At 39.9% G+C, this 16,490-nt stretch overlaps 1 protein-coding gene across 4 annotated transcripts in view; it reads right to left on the reverse strand.

The window, feature by feature from the left end:
* LOC138258968 (cullin-associated NEDD8-dissociated protein 1-like) overlaps positions 1-16,490 on the reverse strand; it is a 191,451-nt gene that overhangs the window by 155,040 nt on the left and 19,921 nt on the right. The window lies entirely within an intron of this gene.

Genomic DNA, 16,490 nt, shown 5'->3' on the forward strand with positions numbered 1-16,490 from the left:
TATGTACATTGCCTGTAGGCTTTGAGGGAACCTTCACTGTTACATATTCTGTGCCTGAGAGAACACTACACCTGCTGCAGGATGCGCAGTAGCTAGACTGCTCTATTGGTTTTTAGCCTTCTTCTATATGGTCTGGTATGAAGGTCTGCATTGGTTTGGCCCAGGTTATACCAGCTCTGTGTAAAATAAACTAACTGCTACTGGCTGTGCTCTACCTGTTTTGTGGCCGGTGACACATTTTCACTAAACACGAGTACTGCTGGGTATGTCAGTGCTTGTTAATTTTTGTTTTGGTATATTCACAACAAGGTAAACAAGCATTTGCAATACAATAGGTCTTGCATATTTCGAACAAATCAATTATCTTTTGACAACCGGGCCCACGAGCAAAAAATAAAAAAAATAAAAAAGAGTGGAAACTGAAAAAAAGACGACGACAAACTAAAGTTAGCTTTAAAGAATAAAACTTCGCAATTTTGTTTGTCCTTCTGGGCACGTTTTTGCCAGTCACAATCCTTCTATTTGCGGGGCACTAGAAGTTAGAACAAAATAGTACCTCGATCACGTTGGGAGCAGCAGACGGGCACTAATTAAGTTGAAATTAATTAGTGCTTGATCCCTGCTCCACATTGAGGAACGGAAATTATGCCAGACATGCCTTGACGAATTACGAGGATGTAAAGAAGAGTGCTACGCAAACCAACAAGTGGGGAGCGACAGGCAGGCTCCAAGCCCTTTACTGAACACAACAGTGTCTGGCATTCGAGACGCATGTGCAAAAAAATGAAGCCACTGAGATACACGGAGGATCGTCCAGTGTTAAAACCTCACTATTCGCTAGATTTCTACAGCTGCAGCCCACCTGCCCACCAAATCTGAACATGATAGGTCACAAGTGATTTTTCTTACTTGTGGCTGTGTCTTCAATGGCCAAAATCCACTACAAGTCAATCAGTCTACGTGCATAAAGGCAAGAAGGTCTGTGCATACACTCTACATGCTTTCTCAGACTGTTGGCAAGTGTTAGGCACCCAATGATTGCATTCTCTCACGCACAGATGCAGTTATTTTAATCACAACCCAATAATCTGGTTTAGATACTAAAGTGTACGGACTTCCTTTCACAGAGGCCTCTACTCACATGTATGGTTTGTAGAGGATTCCTAAAAGAGGCAGCAGGCACCCATTTCCACAATTTCTGTGGGAAATAGGGCCTTATCCCTGAAAAAATTTGAACATGCACACACTTGCATTTTCCTCATCAACATAATAATAAAAACATAGCTACAAGGAGGTTAAGATGCAAAGTATTTGAAACCTAGTGCAAGGCTCCATAACATAAGTGTCTTCAGTGACAGTAATGAACAGATTATTATCATTTTCACTGATCACAACAGTTTACTACTACTAGATAGCAACATTTAGAAGCAGAAAGGAGGGTATTTTTGAAAACAAATAGAGGGAATTACTGGATTACTAACAGCATATTGTGCTGCATGACTAAACACCTACAAGGTCCCAAAGGCGAGACCTATTGGCTATGCCAATGCTTGTTAATATTCTCCTCACTGACGATGCACATTCGAAAGACGCTACCTTTCTCCTCATCGAAAACAGTTGAACTGCGCAGCGCGTAGTTCACGGGTGCACATAAACAAGTGCCTCGATCTTTGAAGCCCCAACAGCTAAACTGCATAGTTTCATTGTTTTGGACAATATTGCCCATATCGGGAATCTCGTAACTGTCTCACTGCAATCTTATCAGCACCACGTGAAACAAAAGGTTTATGAATGGGCATAGTCTCCACGGTGGGTATTTTCTAGTGTTAAGGTATTTAGCATTCCTCTGGTTTTGTTTGGATGTCAGAACATTGCAATTCAGTGAATTCTTGACAAAAAGGCCCGGGTGGGGCCTCACCCCCAGGCCCAGCAAAGCTGTGAGAATGAGGCCGTCCATCCCTGCTCTCAAAGGGACACAGCTGGCGATCAGGATCCAGGCCAGTCAGCACAGGCCGGTGGCCCTGGGCTCCGAAACAGTTAAGGAGCTGCAATATATTTCAAAAGATCTCAGGGCCGCAGGATGATGAAGGATATTAGATCAGCCGGGAGCGGGAGCAAACTACGTCCTGTTGGCCATCTTGCCAGACCACGCATCCCAGTGGCACACAACCTTAGCATTTTTCAGATACAATATTACATAAACTACAAAACGGAGATGAGTTCTATTTGTTTTCTGGTACATTGGAACTTACCAAACTCACTACTAAGACTAACTTTTTTGGTGCAGCACCAGAGCCATCCCGTTTCTCCAAGTCTATGAAGGAGTAGCTATGCTATCTACTCTAGTATTTGTCTTTCCATGCTGGGACTTGTAGTACTGAATTTGCAGTGGGATAAACAGGACTATACATCCTAAAATGAAAAACTCAACTTGATGAGCTTCTTACAAATGGAACAAGGAAAACCGAGACCACTTAGTGCATAATACCTTGGGGGACTTCAGTGGCTGAACAGGCCTATGTATTAGTGCTTGATGGACTGTGAAATTTATTGATCTTAGGTTCAACGCAGAATATCGGTTAATCTGCACAAAAAATAGGTCCGACCCAGAATCGGTCTCTTTACGATTAATCAGCTGTGCCAACAGCATCTTCCCTATAATAGTGAGACTTGGTGCCAGCTAAAGCTGTTGAGGGACTTTCTGGAAAATGCTAGTGTGAAGTAGTCACACCTTTCTAGTACTAAATGAATCAATAAAATGTATCACTTGGAGGAGCGGTGAAAATGTAATCTAAAAGAAAAAACGATGTATTTGCCAAGTCAATTACAACAAAGTAAGGAAATTACTAGAAATGATTTTTCAGTAGAATATTTTTTATTGAGAAATTTAGTAAAACATTACCCAGGAGTAAAAAAGGGACAAAATAAAGACAGAACATCTCAATGACAGAAGTGAGAATGGTAGAGTCATGCAGCTGTTATTACGGGGTTACAGATTACAGCAAGAGGATTGATGCTAGAAAAATTTAATGTTTCTGTGAATGTCTGTAAAACCAACCATAGATCTTTCAAATGTTCTTGAGATGGATACGAATTTGATAGTTGAGATTCCATTCTGTCTCTCGAGCAGACGGCATTCCACCACTGTTTATAGCTGGGTGGTGAAAGGTCTTTCCAGTGACTGGTGATTTCTTAAATGTCAATCAGACAAAGTAGATCTAAAATCCGGTACAGGATTCTTTTTGTGTATATTCTTTGAATATGACCATAGAACAGAGCCAACCACACCTTACATTGGCAGAACTTGCAGAATAAAACTGAATAAGCCCATTACCAAAGAAAGCAACTGTGTAAAAAGGCAACCAGAAAGACTATGGTGCACCATTAGTTTCCTGGATTAAAGTATCAAAGAAAATTTCTGGGAACAAGACAATAGTTCCATAAAGCTTTTACATTATCCATGCACTCATAAGTTGCACTTCAGGACTGAGCTGAAATCATGCTTTGGTTCTTGTGAGACAAAAGGCAGCTGAGTAAATGCCAGTCCACTTCAGGTAGCTGTGCTATGGATACAAACCCTAAAAGGTGTGCAAATCTTCAACCAGTCAGTACCAGACATGTTTGAATTTCAGGGGCATTTTGTCTCATAAAAGTACTAATGTGCCCCAACATCCAGCTCTGCATCAAAAAGGTACGAGCAGTGTGACATATCTTTGATGAATTTTGAAAATATTTTACCAGAAAAGACCAACATTTAGTTGATATGAAGATACTGAATGAAAGGACACACAGAAACAAAAGAGTTTAACAAGATTTTAGCTCTGGCCAAGGCTTTCACCGGGAAAAAGTCTGGAAACAAGGTATCAAGTATCCAAAGCCTCAAGCAATAATAGCTAATCCTGTAATCACAGTTGGTTATATGTCAAAGACATTTACAGAAGAGGAGACTGTCCTTCTGGATTAACCAGAGGTATGACGATCAAACACGCTTCACTCCTGGGACTTATGCAGTTCCAATGGAACATAGAATTCATTTAAAAAAATGAAGTCTGTGAAGCTGAGAAGCTTAGAAGCAGGTTACCTGCTCTAAGGGAATCAGAGGAGAGGCTTTGGGGCAGAGTTAAAAGTACGCTTCCCTACTGCCTTGCACCTAACAACAACATTGCACGCTATGTGGCCACTTGGTTTCCACTCTTGTAAGAGACAGCTGAAAATAAGAATACCAGGAGAAACATGCATATAACTCAACATTCAGTCTGGTGTAAAAATGACTGCTCGCAGAGAACTGGCGAGGGTGTGTGGGCTGAGGCAAAAAAGGCAAGGATGGGAGTATATAGCTCAAAACTAGTTGGTGGGAGAATTACGGACTCTGCGTAGACAGCACAAAGAAACTTTGCCATTGAGAAAAGACTGCACTTGATGAATAAGGCTGACTACACACCCTAAATGACACTATATAAATGCCCACTGACTTGAGTGTTTCCAGAAATCGCTACCACCTTGGTGAAGGACAATGCTCCTTTCTGCACAAGAGCTCTCCTAGGAAAAGTAGGGATTCAGCACAAGAAAACCGACGGAGAGTCGCACCGTAAGCTAGAACATAAGTGGGCAGTACACAATCAGGGCCAATGACTAATAACAGATACTTTGATAATACTACAGGGGAATATGCGGAAAAAGTACAGGATGAAACAACACTAAGCATTGTGACATCACAGATGGGAACCTCTCGGTCAGCCCACCCATTTAGAAGAAAACGTACAGGACTGTAAGAGGTGCTGATCTTGGAGTACAATGTTCCCTTTCATCAACAGAGAAAGAGACATTTTAAATCACCGTCTTCAGATAATAAAAGGAGGCCATGCTTCATTGTTGTAAAATATAGGCCACATGAAAGAAGTATATTCGATAAGCAGGGCACGAATAGCGTAACAAAGAACCCTAGCGCTATTCTTCAATGAAACCACAAAGCAAGCTTTAGCGAAGGACAGGTACTGGGTGGCTTAAAATACTGGTAGAGGCAGATTGTCAGCTGCGATAGCCTCACTTTGCAACTGTGCCAGTTGGAGAGAGAGAGAGAGTCAGCTATAGGCACTTACAGGTCATGGAGAGGCTGCTTCCGGAAGAAGAGTCACTTGTGAAATAAGTTAAAAGATTTCTTTTTCCTGAAGGGTGCGGTAAGCAATTAATCAAATTCGGTGTTTTCTGTAAGGGGAAGGCACAACGTGTGTTGTCGAATTATTGTGGTCTAAAAATGATCTCTTTATACTGTGCTTTCTGAAAATGTTTATAAAGATGTTTTTTATTGAGTCAAATACAAGAACATTAACTTAACATTGCCAGGACAGAGATATGCAGTTGTGAATATATATGCATAAGGAATATTGTACTTGTAAATGCATATTTAAACATGTACATGAATTAGGCATATACAGCAATATAGTATCAAAGACCCCAAGTTTGAATAAAGAAAGAAGAAAGAAAGAGGGAGAGGGAGGGAGAAGAGCTTTAGGGATAGAAAAGGGAATCAAGTGATAGCCATGTGGAGAGAGAGGCAATAGGCATTAGTTACAGCGAATGTAAGTTGAAATACGTATATATAAGAAGAAAAACAGGAAATATATTGACATTTTTTAAAAAGGAGGAGTAAATCCATTTCCTTCGCATTGCGTGAGAGATAGTTACTTAATGGCAACCATAGCTGATGACGTTTGAAGAAAGTTCCTGTTGAATCAAGCTTGTAGCTGTGAAGTCTATGATGATAACATACAGAATTCCACCACTGTCAGAGTAATGTTCTCCGAAGATTTCCAGTTAGAAGTAATAATAGAGATTGCAATAGAAAGCAAGAGGTCCACCAATTTTCCAAGAGGCCTGAATGAACTCCAGATATCGTGTACGCCTCCCAAAAACAGTAATTCATATGACATTGGTAAGGAGATCTGAGCTATTGCTGAAATGCGAGACCATATTGAGGACCAAAAAGTAGATAGGGATGGACAGGAAAAAAACATGTGAAAGTCAGTACCCTGATGAGTGTGGCAGTGCCAACAATTGTCATTTTGTGCAAGTTTGAATTTGTAAAGGCGTACAGGAGTGTAGAAAAGTCTATTATAAAAAAAATATAGGGTCTGTGTGAGGCTTGCAGTGGAATGTATCTTATACCATATTCTATCCCATAAAGAAGTTGGCCAAACAACACCAAGATCTGATTCCCACAATGTCTCAATAGGTGATTTGAGTCTAGGTGAAACAGAGGTTCTTAAAAGTTTATAAATTCCAGCTGCCCTAGGATAATTAGAAGTTACAATCAGGTGTGGAGATGATGCAAGAGAAGAATGATTATGATGTATACGTTTATTGAGGGCCTCTTGGACTAGAGTAGAAAGAATGATATATTGGGATTCCATGCGAATAGGGAGATTATAAATTGCTGAGAGAGTAGTAAAAGGGATGATAGAGTCTTTATGATATAATTGGGAAATTAGAAGAATACCTTTAGTCATCCAAGCCTTCCAACACAAGGTTTTACCTTGTTTCCTAAGCGAACTATTGTGCCAAATAGGAGTGTTAAAGAATTGATTAATGGGGGTAAGATGCGAAATAAAAAAAGGTTTCAGTAAGTTGACTGAATGGGAGATAGTGCTGGGCAACCAGAATTTTGGGGGGTTAGACATAAATATAATGTGTTTATGGGAAAAGGGAGAAATAAATGTTTCTTCCAAAGAGAACCATAGCTTTTTAGGGGCATCATTGAGTGTAGATAAATAGGGATGTATTTGCTTAATGCCAAAAGATTTGTGATAAGTTATAAAGTCAGGGAAATTAACTCCACCTTGTACTTTAGGAAGTTTTAATTTCGAGAGAGAGATTCGGGATTGTTTACCGTTCCACAGGAACTTGGATAGAATTTTATCAATTGAACTAAAAAATAGTTTAGGTATCTTAATAGGAAGCATCATAAGGAAGAAGTTAATGATAGGGAGAAGCATCATCTTAATGGTGTCCAAGCGGCCCCACCACGTGAGATATAACGGAGACCATTTCTGTGTGAGATCTACATGCTTTGCCGATAGGATTTCTAAATTAGTCCTTAATGTATCCTTGAGAGTAGTGCAGTACCATACCCCCAGGCATTTAATCTTAGAAGAATTCCAAGATAATCCTGCATCAAGGAATACAGAGCCAGTGCAATGACCATTAAGTGGTAAGACCACTGTTTTGTCTATATTAAGTTTATAGCCAGATACATCAGAATATAAGTTGAGCTCATGCAGGAAGAGAAGTGTCAGGGTGAGACATGAACAAAAGAATATCATCAGCATATGCCATAAATTTGATGTGTGCATTATTAATTTGAAACCCCGTAAATTGTTCAGACGTTTTTAATTGGTATAGAAAAGGTTTGAGAGCCAACATAAATAGTAAAGGAGATAATGGGCATCCCTGACGAGTACCCCTTTTAAGAGGGGAAAAAAGGAGATCGGACACCGTTTGTTATAACCGAGGAACATGGTGAGGAATAAAGAATGGATATAAAATGTCGGAATTTAGTACCTAGTCCATGCCATTCCAATGCTTTCGACAAGAAACCCCAGTAGAGCCTATCAAAGGCCTTTTCTGCATCCAATGATAAAGCTGCCAGAGGAATCTTAAGTTTAGATGCCTTGTTAATAATATTTAAAAAAGTACGGGAATTATCTGCTACATTTCTATTAGGGATAAAACCAGATTGATGAGAATCAATAAGGTCAGGTATATATGGGAGTAAACGGAGAGCTAAAACTTTGGCATAGAGTTTACAATCAGTATTAATTAAAGATATGGGTCTATAATTTTTACAGTCAGTCGCATCCCAATCTTTTTTGGGAATAAGACAAATCATGGCCTCCGTAAATGAGCCAGATGCAGAACCTGACATTATAAAATGATTAAGTAATTGAAAGAGTTTGGGGAAAAGAGACTTAGCAAACTGAATAAAGAATTCTACTGTGAAGCCATCTGGGCCTGGAGCCTTACCCTTGGGGAGAGATTGTAAAGCTGTATATAGTTCGGTAAGTTGTAGGGGTTGGTCTAAAGATGAGAGGTCAATCTGCAATGGGTCTCTTGGTTTGAGATTAGAGAAATATTGGTTGAGAGATTCAACTGTTGGTATGTGTTCTGGAGTGTACAGGTCCTTATAGTAAGAAGCGAAACACGATGCTATATCTTTATCTCTAAAGTGTTTAACACCATTGTTATCTGTGATAGATTTAATAATTGTTTTTTCTTTTGTTTGTTTCAAATATCGAGCTAGAAGAGAACCAGCTTTATTGTTACCACCATAATATCTGGCATTTATTTTCAGGAGGGTGCTTGCTGCATGCTTGTTCGGTGGTATATTGGTTAAACTCCATTTTAGCTGAGACTAGTGCTTCAAGATGTGATTTACTAGTTTTGTGAGTATAGTATTCATGTTCTAGGGACTTTATATTTTCAAGGATGGAAGTCGATTTTTGTTGAGCAGACTTTTTTTTTGAGTGAGCGTAACTTATGATGAAACACCTAGAGGCTGCTTTGAAAGCATCCCACACAAAATGAAATGATAGTTGATCACTATCGTTGATGTGAAAGTATTCTTCTATAAACTTACTGTAGGAAGCGATAAAAGTAGCATCTGAAAGTAGAGAGTTATTAAACCTCCATGAAGATGTTTTAGAACTATTAAGAAAAAGATCAAGGTCAGTAATCACAGGTGCGTGATCTGAGATCAAAATAGCACCGATTTCAGAGTTGACCATATGTTGCAATAAACCTTTACTCAGACAGATATAATCAAGCCTGGAATGGGAATGGTGGGTAGGAGAATAAAAAGAGTATTCCAAGAGGTCGGGATTGCATAGTCTCCAGGAATCAGAGAGAGAATGGTGTAAAATAAAGTTTTTAAAAGCTTTGTGGGAGGCATGTGGAATGAAACGTGACGTGGAACGTCTGTCCAAAAATGGATCGAGAATTTGGTTGCAGTCACCACCTATTAGTAAATTGTTTGAGGAATGTTCAGAGACAATATGTGAAAGATTCTTCCAAAAATTTGGATCTGGATGTGTGGGGCCATATATATTAAGGATAATAAGAGAAATATTGTCAATTGTAAATGTAACAAGTACCCAGCGACCTTCTGTATCTTGATGCTGTGAAATTATGGTAGGTTTGAGAGATTTATGACAGAGTATAATTACCCCATTTTTGTTTGTGATGGAAGGGGAGTAGAAAATGTCACCCACCCATTGTTTTTTAAGCTTAATTGCCTCAGAGTCGTTGAGGTGAGTCTCTTGCAACAAAGCAATGTGGCATTTCAAACAAGCTAGGTGAGATAAGATACGCTGACGTTTAATGGGGTGTTTAAGCCCCTTAACATTCCAAGTAACAGTTCTAAGTTGCATAACAAGAAGTATTAATAAACAACTGCTGTAACAATGAAAAAACTAGGCATATCAATTTTGCAAAAGCAAAGAAATGAGGAAGAAACAAGATAGTAAAGAAAAAGAAAAGGAGGAAGATGACCTCCAGAAGTTGTATATACATGAATGTGGCAATACAGGGACTAAAGTCCACGAAAGCTAAAAAAAAACAAGATAGAAAGTGAATACCCCGAAAGGTAGAGGGACAGCGGAAAACCTGAAAAGACAAGCAAGAGTGGCTTCAGCACAAGAAAAGTGATATTAGATATTAAAACAGATGAAGGCGAGTTTCATGGAAGAAAAAAAAAAAACATACAAACGTAAAATGTACCATTCAGGAGACCAAATAACGTAATAACTACAGTAAAGGACTGTGACATGAAAAACAATAAAAATCAAAGCTTAACAGTGGAACGTGTAGGAGAACAGTTTGGATGGTGAGAAAGGGATATGGTTGGGAAAGGAACATGAGGATTGCACAAAGAACACTATCTAAAAAAAAAAATATATATATATATAAGAAAATGCAGAGATGGAAAACCATGGATATAAATATTAAACATAACCATTACTATAAAACTGTCCAGAAATAAAAAAAAGAAGGACATTAAAGACAAATTAAATTATATCTTCAAGTAATTGCAGATGCTCCTAGTTCCATTGCTTCTGTTTTGTGTCGGTTAATAAACGTTTGTAGTGCTGAAGGTTCCTCAAACGAGTACGATTTGTCCTTGAATGTAATTTTGAAAAGGCATGGGTGAAGAAGACCATATCGAATATTCAAGGATTTGAGTTGTGGACGTAAGTCCAAAAACTGTTTGCGACGTGAAGCTGTAGCAGGAGAGAAGTCTTGTGTGAAAAATACTTTATGACCTGACCATAGCAAAGAGCCCATCTTTTTGGCTTCCGAGAGTATTTGCATCAAGTCAGTAAATTGGAGAAAGAGAATAATAATTCCTCTAGGATTTGCACGAGGGCCAGTTGAAGTCTGTGGACCTAAACAATGTGCCCGTTGGATAGAGAGGGGAGAGGTAGGAGGCAAGCGAAGAATTGAAGGTATTGCTTTTTGAAGGAATGCAATTATGTTAGAGCCTTCAGAACCTTCTGGATTCCCAAAAAGGCGAAGATTATTTCTCCTATTTCTGTTTTCTAAGCTTTCAGTAAGCCTTTTAAGTTGAGCTATGTCTTTAGAGATCTGAGGATTGACAGTGTTACAATCTTCAAGGCTACTGACTCTGTTCCAGAGTACAAATTCGTTGTTCGTGTTGGGACCATTGCTCCTCAATACGTTGCAAAGAGGCATTAGTGTCCATCATAAAGGGCTTTAGTGCACGCAATTCCTCCATTACATCATCTAGAGTAAGATGTGTAGGTGATTTTGAGGGAGAATCAAGGTCTTTTTTTGGGCGCTTGACGGAGGAGGTGTTAGATGTTTTTTTCGCAACTGCACCAGCAGCATGAGATGAAGAGGCGCCATCCTTTAAAAAGACTGCAGCACTATCCATTGTTAAAGTTGATGGTAGAGAAGATTTAGTTATATGTGTGCGCACCACTCGAAGACGATTATTAGACTTGGAGAAAGATGATGACTGGCAACTCTGAGAATTATGTGGTCTCCCCATAAAAGCCAGCAGCAATTTGGTAATAGGAAGCCAGCAATGTGAGGTGTTGATGAAATTATATTACAATGAGAAGCTGCTGCCAGAAGTTTCCAACAACATAGCAAAATATAATAAAAAATATATAAATAGAAAATCCTAAACTATTCTCTCATAACAGGCATGACAGAATACCACAAGAGCAAAGCACTTTACTGTACATAGTCAAACAATTGGTGACTAGTTTTAAGGGAACCTTCTGAAAAGGAAAACAAAAACCTCCATCAAAGGAAAGCATTTACCATGTTATGAAGAGCAATTTGAAAGAGCTCCTTGACAAGAGCTGCCAGTGAATACTGAAAGTTGAAAAACTCAGCTAAATGTGTTTGAAGAGAGAGGTCAAAAGTTCAGCTGGCTGTCAGACGGGTAATAAATATTCCATTGCAGAGGAAACTAGATTTGTAGAATCACATCCAGGCAAGCAGTTAAAAGTCAAATAGAAACATTTCTGTCAAAGTTTAGGTTTGTGCAGAGGCTTATGGAGTGAAACATGACGCAGATAAATAATTACCTCAGGCACTCACATGAAGTCTCTGAAATGACTTCAAAACTCAATGTCTCTGTAAGATAAAGGCATATTTATGCAGCTGCAGTGCTCCGGTGCTCAAAAATGCTGAAGAAATTAATAATTTTGATGTGAAAACATCTCCTTCTTTCCAGGAAGTGCTGAAGCCTCACGGAGCTCTAAAGAGCAGCGGCCATCTTGCGTGACCTCCAGCCACGCCCCCATTCTGAAAATGTTTACATATAAAATAAAGACTCTTTAGAAGATTGAGGATTAAACACCCTGAAGTTCATTTTAAAAGCAGAAAGAACTCCCCCTGAACCCTGTCATTTATGCTGTAGACTGTCCTTTCATGCAGGAGACCTATGTGGCTATAGAATACAATGAGATACCTTTCCAAGTCACTCGGCAGTCTTCACGGGGTCAGTGGTACAGGACACGACTTCCTTCGTGAACTGGCAATCTATTGATTTGTTTCCCCATTCAGAGTATATGATAAGAACTTTCAATATCTGCGCTAGACCGACAATGTGAGAATGCTGGACACTCTTAGACTTAAAGGAGCTTCAAGGGTGTTGTTATGTCCTAGCGTACTAAAGGATGGAACTGAACGTCAAGCACCAACTTTGCAATATGGACCTTTTTGTAATTATGGAATTTGCAGAATATGAGACCTCAATGCTGTGGCCTCCATTGACATGATTAGTATATAAAACAGTGATAGATTAGATTATTGAATTAACCTCAACCACAGGTAATCACACAGGCCGCATACCAGTCCATCGTTTTTCAGTACACCATGCACCTCAGTTTGGACCCAACTATATACAAATCACTCTTGAACCTGTTCCATCCGGAACAGTTCAGTACGAACTGCCAAGCCAGATCCTTTATGAACCGGGACACAAGCAACCCAGAACTGCTTTTGCCATAGTTACCAGTCAGGTGCAGCTTGGTCCTAGTGACACAGAGTGCATGGGGCCCAGGGGCAACACAAGTAGTACATAAACTGGTGATAGATGGAATACTTGAATTAATCACAGCTACAAGTAATTACTCAGGCTGCATGCCAATCCATTGTTATTCTGCACACCATGCCTCCTCAGTCTGCACACCAAGTATACGCAAATTAGTCTTGACCCTGCTCCAATCAGAACAGTCTTGTCTGAACTACCGAGCCAGGTCTTCCCTAAATCGAAACACAAGCAACCCAGGACCGGTAGCACCCTAGCTATGGGCTCATCAGCCAGGTACAGCTTGGTTCCAATGACACAGTGTGCACGGGACTCACCTCTGTGCACACCCATCCCATTTAGGAAACACAATTAGTAAATAAATCAGTGATGGAGCCGCATCCCAACCCATCATTATTCTGCACACCATGCCACCTGAGTTTGGACCCAGCTATATGCAAATCAGGTCCTGCCTGAATCCGGAATACAAGAAACGCAGGACCAGTTTCGCTTTAGTTGTGGGCTCATCAGCCAGGTACAGCTTGGTTCCAGTGAGACAGTGTGCACGGGACCCACGCCTTGGCATATCTGTCCCACCTAGAGTGACACAATTAGTATATAAAACAGTGATGGATGGAATGCTTGAGGTAATCTCAGCTACCGGTAATCACTCAGAGCTGCGTCCCAATCCATTGTTATTCTGCACACTATGCCACCTATGTTTGGACCAAGATATATGCAAATAAGGTCTGACCCTGTTCCAATCGGAACAGTCCAGCACAAACTGCCAAGCCAGGTCCTCCCTGAACTGGAACACAAGCAACCCAGGACCGGCGTTGTGAGCAAAAAAAAAACGATAGATTCATGCCCAGATCTCTGACTGGGGATGAATGTTTGACACCGTTCAACATTTCATCCATCATCTGTTCTTTTTGCATTTGTTACCCTAAGTAGGGCAGGTATGCCCAGACGCGAGTCCTATGCTCGCCATGCCACCAGAGTAAAGCTAACCTGACTGATGAGGTGTGATATCCCTAAAAGGGTCCCAGTATGCTTGTTTCAGGTCCAAGGAGGACCTCGCCAGACAAATGACAGCTGGCTTCAAACTGGAATGGCGTGGTTTCAGGCCCAGATCTCTGACTAGGGGTAATGTTTGACATTGTTCAGCATTCCGTCCATCATCTGTTCTTGACATTGACATGATGGCCTTCCAGTACATAAAGGTCCACCATAACGCCATAGTTGCTCATAATACCATTGCCTCTCTCAACATCATGAACAGTGAAGTAGCGGCAGCCTTGACATCAGAGTCCACAAAAAAGCATCACCTCCACCATACCACACACATAATTTTTTGCACTTCCAGTGGAAGTCTAAAAGTGAGTAAGTCCTGGTTAGGTTAGTAAATTCAACAATACCTGGCCAATAACATCTCACATTTTTTCACTGAATTTTTGCAATTTTTTGATCATACTTTAAAAAAAAAATGCCTCCACTTATATTCTGCTGAAAATGTGTGTTGTGATCAATACAGTTGTGAAAATTTGTCAAAGATCTCATGTGGCATCATAGATGAGATTTGTGGAGTCAACAGGACATTCTAAGTTCCTGTGTGGTTGCCGTCACTGCATGGGTGCTGGATATTATCCATGGCTTGCTGCCCCTGAAATTTACATTTGTTCTGATGACATGAATCAGCGAATCATTTTTTAGACTCACAAGTTCAACATAGCATCTACTGCACAAAATGCCCAACACTCACAGTTCTCTATTGAGCAGATTTCTGAATACTTTTTGTGGATATCGTATCATTCCAATTAAAAATATAGTTTTTTAATAACTCATATGCACAGGCCTATCTGCAGATATTAACAGTACAGATAAACAAATGTGAGAGCAGGTAGAACCCCCTATAATGTCATTTTTTGTCTCTCAAACTACAAAACAAATTTACATCAACCTACAAAAGAAAGGAAGTATTCTGAAAAAAACATTTAACGGTGCCTCTATGAATTGGGTCATTTCTGCGTTTACTACACATAGCATACTCCCTGTTGGACTACCCCTATCCACATCTCAACTTTAGGATACTGAACAATTTGACAGATTGCTGGACTGTATGAACAGCATCCTTAGAGATTCTATTGTATTGTAATTTTTTTATGCAGTGCTTATTACCCCTGACGAGTCCATAAAGCACTTTAAGGGCAATAGAACACAACTCTGCAATTCAAGGTTATTGTTTAATCTAGTGGTTATTGATTTGTGGGATTAGCCATGTGCTCTCAGGAAAGTATTCCATGCATTTACTCCTCTTGCTCTTTGGTAAGTTAAATCTGTAGGAGTTAGGAGTGATCATTAGAGGGGGGTAGGTGGATTCATGCAATTGGTTGGTAAGATGAAATGACAGCCTTGCACATATTAGGATTTGTTAGATGGCTGGGACAGAGTTTTTAAGAAGCAGAGCTGTCTGCATCAACCAAGGTTGATGCAGACAGGAATGCAACTGTGAGATGACTACACTCAGAAAGAGATGGCATGAAGAGGATGGAAAGTAAGGAGTCACTCAGAGGAAAGTAAGGAAAACAATTGAGTTTTGTCAAAGTCAACTTTTCAAGCAAGGTTTTAAGAATATAGTAGAAGGTGGCTTTTTGATTTGGCTTGATATCTGAAGATATAAACCTGTAAAAAAATTAAAAAAATAAAAAGCCAGCAAGTAGAGGTGCTGTAGACTTCTTTAGGGAACACCTCATTTTATGAGATTCACTCACTATTCTAGCATCAGTGCACCAAAAGGTGTTTCACTCAATGAAAATAAGTTATTTGGCACTGGCTAAGAGCATCTTTTCAATACAAAGACGGATTTAAACTCTGTTACCTAATCTCATTCTATGTATTTTTTACAGTAAAGGAACCTAATATATCAAAGGTACCTAGTGCTAACATCCCACATGAATGTTGTATGCGTTTGTATGTGTGGCCTGTGTAGTACATGTATTATGTGTATGAGTGACTCAGAGTACTGTAAGATTGTTGTGTATATTTTGATCCTTGCCACATATTGCATCAGCTTATGGTAAATCATTAGCATACTCAAATGGAATGGTATTTTGTACCTTTTGATTCGCAATTAATCCGTGGTGTCTCTTGCTTTGTGTGGGATTAGTGCATCGCTTGGCCTGGAATGCTGATGGCAGTCCTATACTTATCACGCTTAGCAGACAGATTCAGTTCCCAAAATGCAGCATGATTCTCTATGTGTATGCTTCTCTTCGCTGGCAGCAAGAGAAAGAAATAGATGCCTGGGAATTGTTTTCCCAATAATTGGTTGGAGGAGCATAAGCAACACAACACTAAGGGGTCCTCGGCTTGTTTTCTGAGAATGTTTGAACTGTTTTAGTGAATGCAGGTTAACAGACCTCTGTATCCTAAGTACTTCTTTATTGGTAGGTTCTATTTGAAATGTTTGTATCATACCCAGGATGGCCTGCCATTACTAATAAAAACCATTAAAATGGGATAAAGGGTGCTGGGGGAGCAACAGTGGCCAAAGTATCCAGGAGCCCCACGCATTATGAAAATACAGGAAAAAATAAAGTTAAAATACCAGTAGAGGCAAACCTTTTCCTCAAACCTCTTCCTCACCAGGGTGTCACTCTCTGCATCACAAATACCCACAGAAATTTTGGGACAGAAGGATTCCGACATAAATAACAAACATAAATCATACAAAAGGTTATAGGAGGAATGTTTGCAAATAGTTTAATGGCTTGCAATTGCTCGGGTTGCATTCCAACCCATCATTTTCTGTGCCACTCTAGACTAAGGCCAGCCTTATGCAAATCAGTACTGGCTCTGCTACTCATAGAACCAGTCCATCCCAAACTGCCAGATGAAGCCCCCCTCCAGAAGGGGACACAAGCAACCCCAGACC

This window comes from Pleurodeles waltl, chromosome 9 (genome assembly GCF_031143425.1).
Source record: "Pleurodeles waltl isolate 20211129_DDA chromosome 9, aPleWal1.hap1.20221129, whole genome shotgun sequence".
NCBI classification, from domain to species: Eukaryota; Metazoa; Chordata; class Amphibia; order Caudata; family Salamandridae; genus Pleurodeles; species Pleurodeles waltl.